Below are 18,635 nucleotides of genomic sequence, written 5' to 3' on the forward strand. Positions count from 1 at the left end.
TTTTTTCAATGATGCCCGGCATGCTGCTTTGGTTTTATAACGGAGCTTGTGCTTAATATGAGCAGCTGAGAAATAAATATAAGAACACTTATTTCACTCCATGCATCAACCACTGTTTGAGGAGCATGCTCTCGCTGCATGACAGGTGATATTCCAAACTATGTATGCCATGGGCTCTCCAACCCTGTTCCTGCAGCTAACCAGTGCTTCATTTGGGAAACCAAGTGAAATATGTTCGGTAATATCAATAGTAACATGTTTTCGCAACGAAACATATTTCACTAAACTGTTGACAGCCCGTCTGTGCGCTGGAGAAAGGAATAAAGGAGAGAGAGGAGGAGACGGAAACGCATGGTGGTGAGATATTCTATATAGCTAAAGGTAATGTGTCACCCAATTAATTATGAAAATATAAAATGTTCCCTATTACTAGGCTATTCAAAATCAAATACAAATTCACTAATTGTAGGCTAACTGAAAGCTGCCCTGCACAATCAATGAGCCAACAGGGCTATACGTTCCCTCCCAGACTCATGGATATACATTTTGGAGCATAGCATACTCAAAGGCGATTACTCGAATTTGTTTAATTTCTTAGTATAGGCTGGACCAGTTATGTACCAAAGACATCTTAAATCAGTTTTGTTGTATGTTTTTCTGCCATGTGTAATATACGGTAGACTATGTATTGTATAAGGGCACAAACATCATTTTAGTTCAGGGTCTTTTTTGGGCTTGGGCTCATAAGCCTATGCGTATGCATAAGCTGTAATATGCATATGTATGTTTTGAATTAATCATCACCTTAGAAAGTGCCGTCCATTTAGTTGTATTTGGCTTTGAAACAAAATCCACAACAACCATGTTTTAAACTCAGTTTCAACCTGCTGTTTAACTTCTTTCTTCAAATTGATCATCACAGTGAGGTGAGTTTTAAAAGCATGATACTGTTTTGATGATGTGTTGGATCTGATTTTCGATTGGATTTGTATTGATGTCAGAGTGGTTAGAGGGAGAATAGAGCCCTGAGTACCAGGCCATTAGGACTTGATGGTAGTTAGCAAGTTGAGTACTACCAAAGAATGCCCAGAGTACATTATAGGAGATTACTGTAACTCAACGGTCACGTGGAATTTTACTGCGGTCATGACTCATGACTGCCGGTGTGGCGGTAATAGGGTCACCGTAACAGCCCTAATGATGAGCCAGTAGATCTGTCTGACAGGCTGTAGGAAGACAGTAGACGTGTCTGACAGGCTGCAGGGAGGGAGACAGTAGACCTGTCTGACAGGCTGCAGGGAGGGAGACAGTAGATCTGTCTGACAGGCTGCAGGGAGGGAGACAGTAGACCTGTCTGACAGGCTGCAGGGAGGGAGACAGTAGACCTGTCTGACAGGCTGCAGGGAGGGAGACAGTAGATCTGTCTGACAGGCTGTAGGAAGACAGTAGACCTGTCTGACAGGCTGCAGGGAGGGAGACAGTAGATCTGTCTGACAGGCTGTAGGAAGACAGTAGACCTGTCTGACAGGCTGCAGGGAGGGAGACAGTAGATCTGTCTGACAGGCTGTAGGAAGACAGTAGACCTGTCTGACAGGCTACAGGGAGGGATACAGTAGACCTGTCTGACAGGCTGCAGGAAGACAGTAGACCTGTCTGACAGGCTGCAGGAAGACAGTAGACCTGTCTGACAGGCTACAGCAGCACAGATCAGTTACGACCAGGAGCCGCCTATAAGACCCAGCCACGGAGAGGAGGAGGAAACAAGGGAAGCCACCTGCTGAGGGGAGGAGGGGTTACCAGTCAACTGTAGATGTGTTCATGCAGAAAGGTAGCCTGAGAACTCGCCTCACCGAGCCAATGTTGTTGTTTGGTTTGTATCTTTTCACTGTGAAATAGCACATCACTAGTCTGGGTACGAGTCTGTTTAGCTATCATACCACTCCTTGCCACTCCTTATCATGCTAAACATCTTTGACATGCAGTATGACACAGAGTACAAGGAGTGGAATGTTATCTAAACAGACTGGTACCCAGGCTAGCACATCACAAGGCTCCCTGGAATGTTTCCCTGCCTCTCCTCCCGTAGATTATTATGGTGCTCCTATCCTGCTTAAAGTCACACACGATTCAAAGAGGATATTAGGAAGCAGTGATTCAGGTTCTAGCTCAAGAACCTAGAGATGAGTGTCATGCTTGATTAAATGCTACCACTTGAGGTGAGCAGACACACACAGGGACACACACATACACAGGGACACACACACACACAGGGACACACACATACACAGGGACACACACATACACAGGGACACACACATACACACACAGACACACACACACAGGGACACACACTTACACAGGGACACACACATACACACACAGGGACACATTCACACACAGGGACACACACATTCACAGGGATAGACACACACACACACACACACACACAGCAACAGGCACACCAAGATGCACCCAACTCCATTGGAAGGAGGGCATTCATTTTTAATGCAGGGTCAGAGTCTCTCGGCGAATATTCACTTAGATAAATCGTGTGTGTGCGTGACCGTGTGTGTGAATGTGTGCTTACGCACAAGCGTGTGCATGCAAGCGTGTGTGTGCGTGTGCGCGTCAGCGTTTGTGTGTGTGTCAGTCTGTGTGAACACGTCTGTGTCATCCCCGGCGCTCCTGTGACCTTTCCAGTGGGGTATTTCAGTTCCTGCCGTCTAGGTTTGTGCTAACACAATTACAGCAGGCTAATGAACAGAGCACCCAGATAAAGTACCCGCCACGCACACTTCCGCTTAGCATTTCAATCTCCTTTAAAGGCTACATTTGCATCTTTAATATAAATGAAATTCCTCATTAATGTGCAGATGGCTGATCAGATGTGAGTAGGGAAAATTATGTGGGAAATGAGGTGAGTAGGGCGGCAGCTAGCCTAGCGGTTAGAGGGTTGGGCCAGTAATCAAACTTTTAGATGAAAATGTACACAATTTACTCTTTCCCCTGGCCTCCCTCCCTGCACTGCCCTCTGAGCTTTGACCATGTCCCCTGGTATTAGCCATGCTTGCTTTTCAAAGGACCTGTGAAGAGATTAAACTAATACAGACCAATAGCTTGGTGACATTCAACAGGACCTGTCCATTTTGAAAAGTCCATTCTAGCCACAAAGCCATTCTACCCACAAGTCCATTCTCTGAAATGTCTATATTTTCCATCTAGGAGAAATGTGCTATTGTGACAGTGATTGACCATAGTGGACCCAAACGAAGATTCCAGAAATTGAAGATTCCACTGTGGAATGCTTCAGGGCTCTCTCGCACGGGGCAGCTCTAGCCTCGTGATCTGCCAGAAAACTGGGTCTGGCTGTGGATGTGGTTCTGATTAGTGCGGCTAGGGCCTGAAAGCATTCCAGCCATGCACGGCCAGAGCCGGGGGAATAGGGGATAGGGTTAGCGCAGCTCCCCGCCTTATTACACTTTATACAAGTGAATAAAAGAGGAACTGATGACAGCACACACCTGTTTCCTTACTGACCCCGTACCCCCTACCATCCCTAGGGGAATAACACTCTATTGGAGTTAGACGGGCGGTGGAGGAGGGGGGTTGATCTCTGTCAGGTTGGTAGCCTGTGGTATGTGGTAAAGGCCGGTAATTCAGGCAATTCATCCAATCAAGCAATTAAGTAAATTCAGCACACCTCTGACATATAAACAGCCGTGGCCCACTTGGGATTATAAGCCTGAATATTATAGCCATCTGTCTGGGTCTATACCACACTAATGTACTGACACTCATGTAGGATCCGGTTATACTACCACATTACTAGAGGCATTTAGTAGAATCTACTTCAGTGAATGAGTACTTAGGGGGAGAGGGGAAGGGATGCAGAAACAGAACAGACACCCCGATTTTCCCATTCCACCAGCATCCCAACTCTCCACGGCTCTCTGTTTGTGAGCTGGAGCATTACATAAACACCCCCACTAATCAATGAGCAAACATTCAGGAAACAAAAACTGTATTTTACGTAAACCAACATAGCATTCCCCAAGTCTCTATACTGCTGTGTTAGTTGTATACAAATACACACCAGCATTTGTTTTGGTTGTAACAGTTTATGAGAAAGCCCTCCTGTCACTCAATAGGGGCGGGGCTGAGACATGACATGGGGGTGAATTTTACATTTAGTCATTTAGCAGACGCTCTTATCCAGAGCGACTTACAGTTAGTGAGTGCATACATTTTTTCATACTGGTATTGGTGGCCCTGACACAAACAGAGAGCCAGAACTATTGCTCCTGGCCTGCTCTCTCTTCCTCTCGGCCCAAGTGATCCACACATCACGGGAGTCTTTCAGCCACGGACGACTCACAAGGAAATTGGGAAGAGTCCGCAAACCTGGCTAGGATTGGGAGAGGACTGACCTTAGATAAACACTCCAAGCCAAACACACAAACACACACACACAGACACAGTCATGTAAATGACATGGACTATACAGGAGCTGTGTGCAAACAGTCCCACTAATATGTGCACACAAACACACACCGAACAGCCGTCGTACTAGCTACCATCCCACAGTAAAACATATCAATCGTCCATGATTGGGACTGGGGACATTCAGTCAGGCATCCTAAAGGCCACCATACAAAGGGGGTCATTGGGGTGTGAGAGCAGGGCCTGTGAGAGGACTGGGCCTGCCCTGCTGTGGATCAAACCCTGCATAGCTCTGCATAGCTGTGACTCCAAAGACTTTAAAATAGCTCTCTCTTATCAGGCCTGGGGTTAGCAGGCTGATACAGAGCTGTATATGTAACGACCAACACTACTAAATACCCAACTTGAGATGGGATCATACTGTCAAATTACACAGGCACCAAGGTGAGTGGACGAAGACATCAACTGTGACTCAGTTACACACAGTTACACACAGTTACACACACACACACAACATCTGTCAAGCTGTGTTTCTCCTCCCTTAGTCATACAGATATAAATAGAAACACAAACAGACACGTAAAAAGAGCTCAAAAGATAGCAAAGAGAGAAGTTTATATTTATTGACAGAAGTCTCTTAATCTCACTTTGTGGCCGTCTCAGTATCAACCAATTATTTTTCCTAAAAATCCCCTGGAGTGAGTGATGTGCTAAGCCCCTGCTAAACTTAAAGCTAAAGCGTCTGCTCCAGTGGTCATTGAGCCCAGAACCACTGGAGGGATTTGTTAGGCTAACAGCTGTTTGGGCACTGCAGTTAGTTCCTTCACAAATAAACAAGAGAATGATGGCTACATCATTCTCCAATAAACACCCCAGTTTGAGGCTCGCTAGCTTCTCTCGCTTTCCTTTCCAAACTGGGAAATGTGGGAAATGTGGGAAAAGTGCTAAAAGTACAGGGCGCGCTAGCCAGCAACGTGAAGGTAAAGTCAAACACCAATGTTTTTGTATGTTCAACGAGAAAATAGCACCCTGTCAGTAATTGTCATAATTATTGGTTTGGCGATGCCAGCTGCATGTTTGAAATATTGTCTTTGAGATGGCACTGAAGATTCATTTGGGCCTGAATGGATGTCTCTTTTCACTAATTTTATTTGATTGTGTTTTTTTTTATGTAACCAGAGGGAAAACATCTGACAATCGTCAGCCCAGTTCCACTGTAATGTGATTGAGGTCTAACGTGGCAGTAGGTGACCAACTGAAATGCATGTGTAAACAAACACACAAGCACAAACACATTCGGAAACCGACTCCCATGCAGGTATAGCCAGAGGCACACAGCTGGTCTTTTCTCCTTCTCCCCTGAACTGTGATAGTTAGCAGGGAAACATGTGAAGAGAATATCATCAGGGGGAAGGTATGTGAACCCTGACCCCTGCCCACGACCCACAGCAGGCCAGGGCCCTCTATGCGCTGCCAGTATAATCATTTCCAGAGCAGGCCATTCAGACCACCAGAGAGAGGGTGAGGGGAGAAGGGGGCTTCAAAGCCGGCTGGGTAACGTTTGCACACGCCAGGTCTGTTAAAGAAATCACGCTGCTGATGTTCGACAGAACAGGCCATGTTTCTCAGCCCATGTATCCCTCCTCCTCCTCCCTCTCCACCTCCACACCGCCGCTGGCTAGCTTCTCTCCACACCATGTCCAAGCAGCACATGTTACAGGAACACAGAACACTGCCTAGGCTAGCACTGCATCCCTGTATGTCATAGCAACACCAGCTAGCTACTAGACTAGAGCGCAGCGCTGCTCAGTGACACAGAAAAACCAGTGGTATTGAAGAAGCACTATTCATCCGTGAAGGCCTGGTGAGTTATAGGTCACCCAGCGTGGTAACACTGAGAAATGCCACTCTTCATCCTGCCCTTTCATTTAACCCTTTCAAATCCCCACAGACAGGGTGCACGTTTTCACACATTCTTCTGGCGATGCGTGGTGTCCATCAGATGCATGGCACTAGGAGGTCTTCTGCTCTGACATGGAGAGGCAAAGATTAGAAACCCTATGACCGCCTCAGGCCTTGTGGTGTTAGGGAGAAGGGGGCTTTGGACATCACCGTGATACATCAGGAGGAGTTAATCAAAGGGAGAAGGGAAATATCCTTTCCCTGGCGTGTAGTGGTCTGTAGGATAACCCTTCCCTCCCAGAGAGATCAATAGGCTCATTCAAATCCTTTAATGGGGTATTAATTAGGAGATTACTGAACACCAGCCTGCACTTCACCCCTCCTCTGTCTGCACTGCAGCACTCACTGGAGACCACTGCATCAGGACCAGAACTCAACCACAGCTCACCTCACACACCGCTGGTCCAAAGTCAGTGGAGAACACCGTCAGAGGACATGACCACATCTAGACCAAAACTCAACCACAGCTCACACACAGCTGGTCCAATGTCATTTGAGCCTAAATAATGGCTTTGACAGGGGATAGGGTCATCACTTTTTGACAGCATCTCGTTTGATTTAAACAAAACCTTCCATACATATCTGCCAATGGAAGAAGTGGTAAGAAAGTTACTTTTTGGACCTGAATGCCAAAACATTTAAATCAATCAAATAAAATGTTATTGGTCGCATACACCTATTTACCAGATGTTATTGCGGGTGTAGCGAAATGCTTGTGTTCCTAGCTCCAACAGTTCAGTCATATCTAACAATACACAACAATACACACAAATCCAAAAAGTAAAAGAATGGAATTAAGAAATATAGAAATATTAGGACAAGCAATGTTCGTGTGTGGGATGTATAGACAATATGGACAGTATATGGATAGAATATGTAGTGTATCTGAAGAATATGTCACTCTCAGGATATAAAGGTGCTCAAAGTTGATACATTTTGCATACCCCACCATACCAGGAGACATCCATTCTTAATCACTGGAATAGATAAACGGTTGAGTTTGAAATAATTTAAAAGCTTACAAACATGTAGTTTAGACCCTAATTTACATAATCTGAGATGTATGTGTTGTGCCCGCCATCGGTTGGCAGAACATGCTCTTAAATATAGGCTGGGTGTCATTTAAATCATAGAAATAGAATTCATAGAATGGAGCTATCCCTTCAGACCACTGCAATTTAGCTGGTACGCCATTGAAATATACATTGAATTGAAATTGTATTTTCTAATTATTACCACAAAGATTTTCAGGCAAAACTTGACACCCACCCTGTATTTAAGAGCATGTTGTGTCTCAACCTCAGATGATGTAAAATAGGGTCTTAGCTACAACGTATGCGAATATATTAATTGACGTTTAAAGTGAAACAATTTACATTTTTATTTTTAGGTTAAATATATAAAATAATTTGACAACCCTGTTAGTAAGCTTTTAAATTATATAAACCTCAACCGTTTATATTTTCCAGTGATTAAGACATGGATGTCTCATAGTATGGTGGGGTATGCAAAATATGTCAACCTTGAGTATCTCGATCACCTAAATATTCAAAAAGTCACTTTCTGAGCACTTCTACAATTGGCAAATATGTATGGAAGGTTTCTGTCAAAAAGTGATTGAATTCAAATGGTTTATCCGATAGAGACCTAGACAAAGAGGCCCCAGAGCTGTGAGAGTGGTTAACAAGCTACCCCTCACCCCCTTTCCCAGGCCCAACCCCCTTCTGAAGGCACCATCCCTCAACACTTTTAGTGTTTTGATGACACCAGATGTCAGTCTCTTCATCACAGAGGCAAACACCACTGGGGAGGACGGACAATAGCCGTAGACAGACAGACAGAGGGAAGGGTGTTGTTGCTGCTACGTGTGAATCCTTGTGTCGATAAATAAATAAACACAGGGCCGTTTCCAGCCACAGGGGGTGAAATAGGGTCTCTAAACCCAGCTAAGGGAGGCTAGTGTTGTGCGAACACCCCCCCTCCTCCCCCAGAACCAGGGTCTGTCCTCCCTGTCCTGTCCCCACAGGGAGCTGATTTGTTGGGCTGGTGGTGTCCGTACGGCCGGGCTTTCCCAGTCCCCAGGGCCAGGCTCCTCCTGTGATTCACTCTCTATTAGTCTTACTTACAGCCCTGGCCTGGCCTGCTGAATTATTAACATCCCTCAGTACACAGAGCAGCAGCTTGGTAATAGACTTAATGCAGTATATCGGAGAGGAGAGAGAAAATGACTCAAAATAATCCATATGTAATAGTAGTAAATTATCAACGCATAAGACAAAATGCTGAGATCTTGTGAAGAATAAACTACTGACTTTGCTTTAGTTTCACAATGGGGAGGAATTTATAGCAGACTGTTGTGTGGGGGAAAAGACACACACAGTGTACTGTAGACACACAACACAGTGTAGACGCACACACACACACACACACACACACAGTGTGTAGCAGCAAGTGTCTTAGTGTAGTGGTTTTCTCATTAGGAACCCCGACCTGCCTGGAGCAAAGTCTCAGCTGAGATCCCTAAACAAACACTCTTCAAAATACATTTGGGGAAGAAAAAACAGCATTAGCCAGGAAATGTGTTGAGTGAATTCATCTCCATGCATTTCTACAGCCTCCTCTTACAGACTGCTACAACAGCAAATCTGCAGAGCAAAGTAACAAAAGCTTATGTTAGGTCGCAGAGACAGCAGGCAACAGATGGTAGAGTGTGTGTTGGCCTGGACCTACGGGCTGAGAGATATGCTGATGTTGAAATAGAGATGGGCCCTGGAGTACGGGGAGGGGGGAGCTTTCCAGGTGTAAAGCTTTCAAAGTTCCTTCCCACCAGGTCCTAAGCACCTGAGCTAAACAGGGTGGCCTACTGGCCTTAAGGCCTCAGTACCCAGACCAGACCAGACCAGTCTCTGTGTTCCTATACAGAGCCAACAGCAGGGCAAGTTAGGATACTGTACCAGATAAGAACACTGAGCCCTGATAGGGCTAGGCTAGCACTATGTTATCAAACCACTTCAAGGTCATTGGAAGAGCCTTTTTATTATTGGATGAGTGTAATAATAACTTACACTTAGAGGGACTTGTGCTCATACACACACACACACACACACACACACACACACACACACACACGGTCACTTTTGTCTTTGACTAAGCACTCAACAGAATGAGGTGGACCAGCCAGTGTCCTGATCAGGAGGAGTGCTATGCATGCAGACTAAGAAGTTCCCAGGCTTCTGCCCAGACTGTCACTATCCTTGTCACCGTCAGACTCGTCATCCCAGGAAAGCCCTTCCCCCCCTCGCCTCTTCTCCCACCTCCTTTCTGCTGCAAACCAAGGAAAACAGTGGATCCGAATGGGAGAGTGGCACGTGTAGCTTGTTGTTGTTGGCCAATCATAAGTCATCAAAGCGGCAAATAGGCAAAAGTTAGGAGATATCTAATCAATGGAAGATGTAATTAAAATGATGGAATGGAAGGAGAAGGATAGGCTACAATGACAAAGAGCCAACAGGTAGGCTGCTACTTTATATTCTGAATGGAGTTGTTGTTGTTTGTAACTGTGTAGGTTGAGCGCATGCAGCCTCAATAAATTGCTTGGTTTCTAACGCCAGCTAACGTTATAAATTGTATCTCATTTAGTCAGAAATCCGTTTGTATTGTTAGTTATAGCCTACTGTTAGCTAGCTGGTTGGTTAGCTTTACCTGCATATTAATACGGCATCATTTCATGCATGGTGGCTGGCTAAGTGTATGACAAACCGTTTGTATTGCTAAACTGTATGGATTGGGATTATGGTTCATGAATTTGTTTAGCTAGCTAGCTAGCTTGCTACATGTCTAAACAAAAGACTCCACTTAGCCAGATTATATTTTTACCTGGACATTTTTCTTATTGTAGGCTACTACTTTGACCACTTGTTTACTACACTGCCTTAATCACTCAGATTAGCACATGGCCTCACCTGAATATTTAAAGAGATGGGTGGGGTTAAGGTTTAAGAGAGTGTGAACAATAAAACTTTCAAGGGGGTTTTCTGGTACTTGTCTGGTAGGTGGAACAACAAGTTTATCACATTTCAAATAAGCATGTTTCCCCCAACTGCATCCGAGTCTGTACTTTTATAAAATGTACAAAAAAGCCAATCTTGGAAATGGTACATAAGACTGAAATTGGAAATATGTAATCACATACAGTACCAGTCAAAAGTTTGGACACACCTACTCATTCAAGGGTTTTTCTTTATTTTTACTATTTTCAACATTTTAGAATAATAGTGAAGACATCAAAACTATGAAATAACACATATTGTGGCCACCCTTTGCCTTGATGACAGCTTTGCACACTCTTGGCATTCTCTCAACCAGCTTCATGAGGTAGTCACCTGGAATGCATTTCAATTAACAGGTGTGCCTTGTTAAAAGTTCATTTGTGGAATTTATTTCCTTCTTAATGCGTTTGAGCCAATCAGTTGTGTTATGACAAGGTAGGGGGGTATACAGAAGATAGCCCTATTTGGTAAAAGACCAAGTCCATATTATATGATGAAACTGGCTCTCATGAGGACCGCCACAGGAAATGAAGACCCAGAGTTACCTCTGCTGCAGAGGATAAGTTCATTAGAGTTAACTGCACCTCAGATTGCAGCCCAAATAAATGCTTCACAGAGTTCAAGTAACAGACACATCTCAACATCAACTGTTCAGAGGAGACTGCGTGAATCAGGCTTTCATGGTCGATTTAATGCAAAGAAACCACTACTAAAGGACACCAATAAGAAGAAGAGACTTGCTTGGGCCAAGAAACATGAGCAATGGACATTAGACCGGTGGAAATCTGTCCTTTGGTCAGATGAATCCAAATGTGAGATCTCCGCATGTGTGGTTCCCACCGTGAAGCATGGAGGAGGAAGTGTGATGGTGTGGGGGTGCTTTGCTGGTGACACTGCATTCTGCAGCGATTCGCCAGCCCATCTGGTTTGTGCTTAGTGGGACTATCATTTATTTTTCAACAGGACAATGACCCAAAACACACCTCCAGGCTGTGTAAGGGCTATTTGACCAAGGAAGAGAATAATGGAGTGCTGCATCAGATGACCTCTCCACAATCACCCGACTTCAACCCAATTAAGATTGTTTGGAATGAGTTGGACTGCAGAGTGAAGGAAAAGCAGCCACTGTTAGAAAAGCCTTCCTCATGAAGTGTGCAAAGCTGTCATCAAGGCAAAGGGTGGCTACTTTGATTTGGTTACTTCCATATGTGTTATTTCATAGTTTTGATGTCTTCACTATTATTCTACAATGTAGAAAATAGTAAAAATAAAGAAAACCCCTTGAATGAGTAGGTGTGTCCAAACTTTTGACTGATACTGTATATCGATACGATACAATATATCATCAAAAATAATATCCCAATATGTAACTGTATCAATTTTTCCACCCCATCACCAATACTGCCATTGGTTTACTATTCCAATAATGTGGAATGGGCCCATCCTCTTCAAGCCAGGTGTGCTGTATGGATAACAACTGAAACACATGTACCTGGCGGCAGGTAGCTTAGTGGTTAAGAGCGTTGTGGCAGTAACCGAAAGGTCGCTGGTTCTAATCCCTGAGCCGACTAGGTGAAAAATCTGTCGATGTGCCCTTGAGCAAGGCACTTAACCCTAATTGCTCCTGTAAGTCGCTCTGGATAAGGTGTCTGCTAAATGACTAGAATGTAATGATGTACAGTATTTCCACATTTAGGAGCTTTTGAGGAATAAGTGCTGATGAAATTGTATTTATTCCTGACAAAACTGTGCAGACCGTCCACTAGATATTCAAATTAAATTAGAGAAAACAAACTAATCACTGAGTTAGAGCCTGTGTTCTTAACAGAAGACTGTGATTTTGATCAGAACACAATGGATATGTCTATCTCCTCCATTTTCTTTACCTGTCATTTTCCTCCGGGAAAATGTAGAAGAGAAACTATTTCAATCTCTATCCCTTTGATCTAGGTGCCCTTTTACAGCGGAGCCAACTTCAAAACATTTCAGACTTAAAAGCTCCACTATCCCTGACAGACCAGAGCCTTGAAAGAGTGGATACGAAAAAGTAGGGGACAAAAATACCAAAGAATAGTTTGTTATTATTGAGATGAATAGGGCCTGCTGCAATAACAAAACAGTTCAAAATAAGAATTTCAATTAATCAACAATTACATTAATTCACAAATTGAGTAGCTAGAGTAGCCTACAAACAGAAGTGTGATGTATAGGGTTTATCACTCTGGGATGTAGTCCATACACACCTGTGGAAAATAGTTTTGTCTGTTTGGAACTTTGACATGCAGATAGATGCGCTGAGGGAAGTGGCGTGGCAGTGGCCTGTTTAGGGCGGGAGATGTCAGGTACAATCAGTTTACATAACATATCTCCCTGTCCTTCAAGCAGGTAAGGGCCATAAAGGTCCGATTCAAATGCTTATTTCTACCATACTCTTCTGTTTGTCATCCTCGATGACTATATTTTATGAAAAATAATTGCCTACAGGTGCCGAGGCAAGCGCAGAAATGCGCGGTGACTGGCATTCCATACTAAGTGGGGTATTCGTAGCCCATAGGCAGGCAGATGGCGATATTGATCTGGTATTGATGGTTTCATCTTACCATCCAAACGCATTGTATGCACCCCGCAATACACTTGTACCCCCTGTGGACCGGTTCTTTCCTTAAAACATTCTCCATTCAGGCTGCAAATGTGTCGATTTCCTCCTTAACTAGATTTAATGGCGAAAAGGCAGAAAATAAAAGAAAAATATGTGTACTTTCTTTATGAAACACAATTTTCCACCACCATACTAGTGGCTAATGATACTTCCTGATGTTGCACCCAGCATTCAGCCAAGGGTAACACTTCAATCACACCTACAGCGTCATTTTATTTTGGTACACCAGAAGTACATTCATTTCCAATGGAACGCTGCGTTTGCCTTGCAGCATTGCGTTGCAGAGGCAGTTGCAGTGCGTTCTGTGTGGTGCGTACGTTGGATTTATCGAACGTATGCGTCAAACTGTATGTGTAGACGGCTTGACAGAAATGGTAGCAGAAGGTGAATGTTGAACTTTTGTTGCACACATATCCAGATGATGCTGTGTTCCGTTTTGCACAATGACACTGTCAGTGTGATCAAGGCATAAACAACAGACTGCTGCAACCTGATTGGCCAAATGCAATATGTAACATCCAGGACTAGTATTCCTAGCCATTAGCCACTTTAGCATGGTGGTGGAAAATGGTGTTTCATAAAGAAAGTACGCATATTTCCCAATTTCTGCCTTCTCGCAATTAAATCTAGTTAATAAGGAAATAGACACCTTTGCAGCCTGAATGGAGAATGTTTTAGGTATGAAGCGGTCCACAGGGGATATGAGTATATTGCCGGCTGCATACAATGTGTTTGGATGGTAAGATGGAAAGACTCAATATCGCCACCTGCAGCGTTTGTGCTAGGGAATTCGTGGCCTCTCTCATTTAAATGAGTCTTATTTTGGCCTGCACATTGCATGTCCCACTGTCCACTGATAAACTATGTGTTTATTGTGGCTAGAACCATGTGACCCACACTTTTCAGATGGTATGCATGCTGAATACATATTGCACTAAGTGCATGAGAAAAGCCAATTTAACAAACACGCAGTCCAGATTTAAAGCAAATATATGACAAATGTATGGAGCCTTTACTGTAGCTAATGTATAACTCCAGTGTCCATATGAGATACCAATAACTCCCGATTGTAAAACGTATTCTCTTATATGGCTAAGGCTACTGTATCCTTCGAATTACGATTTGGTCTCAGTTGATAAGGCTAGACATTTTTCCTCCAAAAAAACAGAGATGCAAAAGGAAAACAAAATAAAGATTGCCTCAGGGCCAAACATGAGCGCGGGAACCCTGACACAAAGCCCCCAGTGCGCGCCCCTCAAAACCATATCACTCACCGTTCGTTGATTCATAACGCAAGTAGGGGTCTAAATCAGCTAGATTTTCCCGCTATTGTCACAATAGGGAAATATGCCTGTTGTATTACGTCGCTAGGCTATCAAATCAAATAGCAAGATGAATGCACGGAATGCTAACAGATGTATGCAAAAATCAAATCAATATAATTAAGTAGACCCATTTATAATTATTTAAAATTGTGGAAGAATACCCTAAAATGTTATTACATCCAGTGATTGCTTCTTAGCCTGTCATTCACGTTATGCTATTTATGACTAGCAAGACCACACACCAATGTGTAGACTAAATACAACTTGGATGGTAGTCTATAGAGTGGCCCTCAAATTCTCCAATAAGGCTCCCATAATTAAAAGAGTGACCGTTTGGTACGCATAAACATACATTTGCACCCCCTTAATCATATAGCCTACCAGTAGGCTATAAAAATCTAATAAACATGTAATTGCATATAGTACTTATTTACGTTAGGCTATATGTCTACCAATGGTGCATACCCTGTGGGAGTGGGAAGAATATCAATAGAGATTCATTCTGGGTGGACACCCACGGCCAGAACCGCATGCATGTAGGCAACAAACCTAAACACACTGAAATTGGGAATCCTAACAAAAGCAGAACACCACCAACATGGTTAATCCCCTAGATACATTCGGAAATGAAAGGAATCACAGTCCAAGAGAAATCTCAAAGGCACACTTATGTCTGAACATTACTATGCATTGGGCAATAAAATCAGATTGCATTCACATCAAGCATTAGCCTATGTGCAATCGCCTAAATGCGGAGTCTAAAGTGGAGGTTATTTACGAGCTTCTTCCAACACGTTCCAGCATCGTTATACCACTTTTATCGGATTTTCTCGGCATCTAAATGAAATGCATAGCCTGCATCCAACAGTCATCCACAAAACAGTCGTGACCTACGCATTCTGTGTAAAACAAATAAATGCATACGATTACATTAAAGTGCATGTTGATGCGACATTAAAATAATGTGATATACAGCCGCGTCAAGACATGTCAAAGCTTCCCAAATTACTTCAATAAATTGCCATTTGCTGCTTTATTTTTCTCCGGGCAATGATACAGTGGCAAGCTCTATGTGTGCAAGTTATGGAGTTGAAAATGAAATGAAATATTCTATTCTCGTTTTCTGTTCTCCTGCAGTGATCTGCACACATTATGCATGTGAGAGAACGCCCCAGCTATGTAGCCTACACATGGCTGCTTAATACTTACTTCTATCCATTCGTAACCGGTTTACTTCACCAACTTGCCAATGATATCAAATAGGGCGTTCAATTATTTTGCCAATGAATGTGGTCTGCCCACACCTGAATAGACTGAGGGAACGCAGATGGGCTAACTGAACCAAAAGGATTCCCTCAAAACGCATTCAATGAGTCCTCGGTTGCCTAGCCGAATTCTATTGATACGACGACACGAGGAATAGAAACAGCGGGGGAAGAGACATCCGGGGAGAGAGAAGGAATGTCAGTCACTCAATCGAGCCACAAACTACGCTACAAATGACACTGTAATAACCGCGTTATAAGTTAATTGCAGCAGAAAAGTTTTGCTCTACTTACGGATAATTGTGATCTTTGGGTTTGTTTTCTTCAGCATGGTTAAAATATTAAACTTGAAGGCATTTCCACGACTGTCACGATTCTCGTCCAAAAGCTCCGCGTTCCGAGTCTTGCGCTTCTCACAGCATGAATGGAGTGGAATGCGGTCTGAGCTCCCAATAGCAAGTAAGCCTCGTTCTGAGCGGTATGAATGCGCTCTGCCGCTGTCTGCCTGGTCGCGTCGCCGCCTATCGCGTGTAGGTGGCAGCGTTGGGCACGGTAGTGGCCACTGGATTTGACTTGGTGACAGCTCTGTTATAAGGGCAACGTCGTCTGTCAGACTTCTTTCCAAACACGGATTGATTGAAGATAACTTTTTTCATGAAGTTTAACCATTCCAACATAATAGGCTTAGACTAAGTCGGGGTCTCAATTTAGCGTTGAGAGTCAGAATAGTAGAATACCATTTTTAGATTGGTAAATTAGTCTATCTAGTCAGTTATCTACGCTGAACAAAAATATAAACGCAACATGTAAAGTTTTGGTCCCATGTTTCATGAGCTGAAATAAAAGAGGCCAGAAATTTTCCATACACACAAAAAGTTTATTTCTCTCATATTTGGTGCACAAATTAGTTGACATCCCTGTTACTGAGCATTTCTCCTTTGCCAAGATAATCCATCCACCTGACAGGTGTGGCATATCAAGATGCTGATTAAACAGCATGATCATTACACAGGTGCACCTTGTGCTGGGGACAATTAAAGGCCACTCTAAAATGTGCAGGTTTGTCACACAACACAATGCCACAGATGTCTCAAATTATTTTGAGGGAGCGTATAATTGGCATGCTGACTGTAGGAATGTCATTTTAGAGAATTTTGCGTCTAACCGGCCTCACAACCGCAGAGCATGTGTAAGCATGCCAACCCAGGACCTCCACATCCTGCTTCTTCTCCTGCGGGATCATCTAAGACCAGCCACCCGGACAGCTGATGAAATTGTGGGTTTGCACAACCAAATAATTTCTGCACTAACTGTCAGAAACCGTCTCAGGGAAGCTCATCTGCATGCTCGTCCACACCAGGGTCTTGACCTGACTGCAGTTCGGCGTCGTAACTGACTTCAGTGGGCAAATGCTCACCTTTGATGGCCACTGGCATGCTGGAGAACTGTGCTCTTCACGGATTAATCCCGGTTTCAACTGTACTAGGCAGATGGCAGACAGCGTGTATGGCGTCGTGTAGGCGAGTGGTTTTCCAATGTCAATGTTGTGAACAGAGTGCCCCATGGTGGCGGTGGGGTTATGGTATGGGCAGGCATAAGCAACAAACAACGAACAGAATTGCAATTTATCGATGACAATTTGAATGCACAAAGATACCCTGATGAGATCTTGAGGCCCATTGTCATGCCATTAATCCGCCGTCATCAACTCATGTTTCAGCATGATAATGGATGGCCCCATGTCACAAGGATCTGTACACAAGTCCTGGAAGCTGAAAATGTCCCCGTTCTTCCATGGCCTGCCTACTCACCTGACATGTCACCCATTGAGCATGTTTGGGATGCTCTGGATTGATGTGTACGATATCCAGCAACTTCGCACAGCCATTGAAGAGGAGTGGGACAACATTCCACAGGCCACAATCAACTGCCTGATCAACTTTATGCAAAGGAGATGTGTCATGCTGCATCAGGCAAATGGTGGACATCCACTCCCCTACTTTTTTTCAAAGGTATCTGTGATATCTATATTCCCAGTCATGTGAAATCCTAATTTATTTATTTAAATTGACTGATTTCCTATATGAACTGTAACTCAGTAAAATCTTTGAAATGGTTGCATGTTGCGTTTATATTTTTCACTGTAAATTTGCAGTAATCATGGCCGAATATCGACCGGGCACCCAGGGGGCCCTCATTGATTTTGTTAGTCACTCTCACTCAGATATCATTAACAGGGCATAATTCATGGAAAATTGTGTAGCACTGCAGACAACTTGCTTTAAAACTGCAAAAACATATCTCTGCCCCATGGCAAAATAAGTAGAATTGCATGAAATATGTTATAAAATTGCTACATTTTCTCTCCGCCCCATGGCAAAATGTGTAGAACTGCAGAAAACATGCTTTAAAACTGCAACATTTTAAAAATAAAAATCACGCAACCCTGGTCACAGACTCATTGAGCAATTATTACAAGAAGAGGGGAAAGCAGCAGAATCTGATGAGTTAAGTGTTTTGCTAAACTATTTTGAACTGGAATAAATGCTGCACCTTAAGAGTCTATTGACTCACCCATGCGTCAATCTAAGTAACATAATCAAAAAATCCCCATCAAAATCTGTCAGTTTAAGCTAGAGATATCAAGTTTTTTTTACATGGGCTGCGTCTCAATTCACCACATCCGCCTATGGTGGCCTTCCGCGTCTGCGGTGGAAGGTGGCAGAGCTACAGCTGTGTTTGTCTGACCATGAGACATCCCGGAAATCAGTATTCTCATGAAAACCTCTGTAGCGTCCGAACGGTTTGGCCTACAAAATATTATCACCACTCTATGGAAAGGGGAGACTCGTGTGAAGGTAACCCATACAAATGAATGGAAGTATGGAGGTAGTTTTGTGCCAATAGAAATAAGGGGTTTAATATGTGTCCAAAG

General features: G+C 43.6%; 1 protein-coding gene across 1 annotated transcript in view; it reads right to left on the reverse strand.

The window, feature by feature from the left end:
• LOC121545588 (plexin-A1) overlaps positions 1–16,124 on the reverse strand; it is a 241,020-nt gene extending 224,896 nt beyond the window's left edge. Inside the window, exon 1 of the mRNA XM_041856243.2 lies at positions 15,995–16,124. The gene's annotated coding sequence lies outside the window, so the exon portion shown is untranslated. The remainder of the gene's footprint in view (positions 1–15,994) is intronic.
• Between the last annotated feature and the right edge of the window lie 2,511 nt (positions 16,125–18,635).

The sequence above is a fragment of the Coregonus clupeaformis genome, chromosome 30 (assembly GCF_020615455.1).
Source record: "Coregonus clupeaformis isolate EN_2021a chromosome 30, ASM2061545v1, whole genome shotgun sequence".
In the NCBI taxonomy this organism is placed as follows: domain Eukaryota; kingdom Metazoa; phylum Chordata; class Actinopteri; order Salmoniformes; family Salmonidae; genus Coregonus; species Coregonus clupeaformis.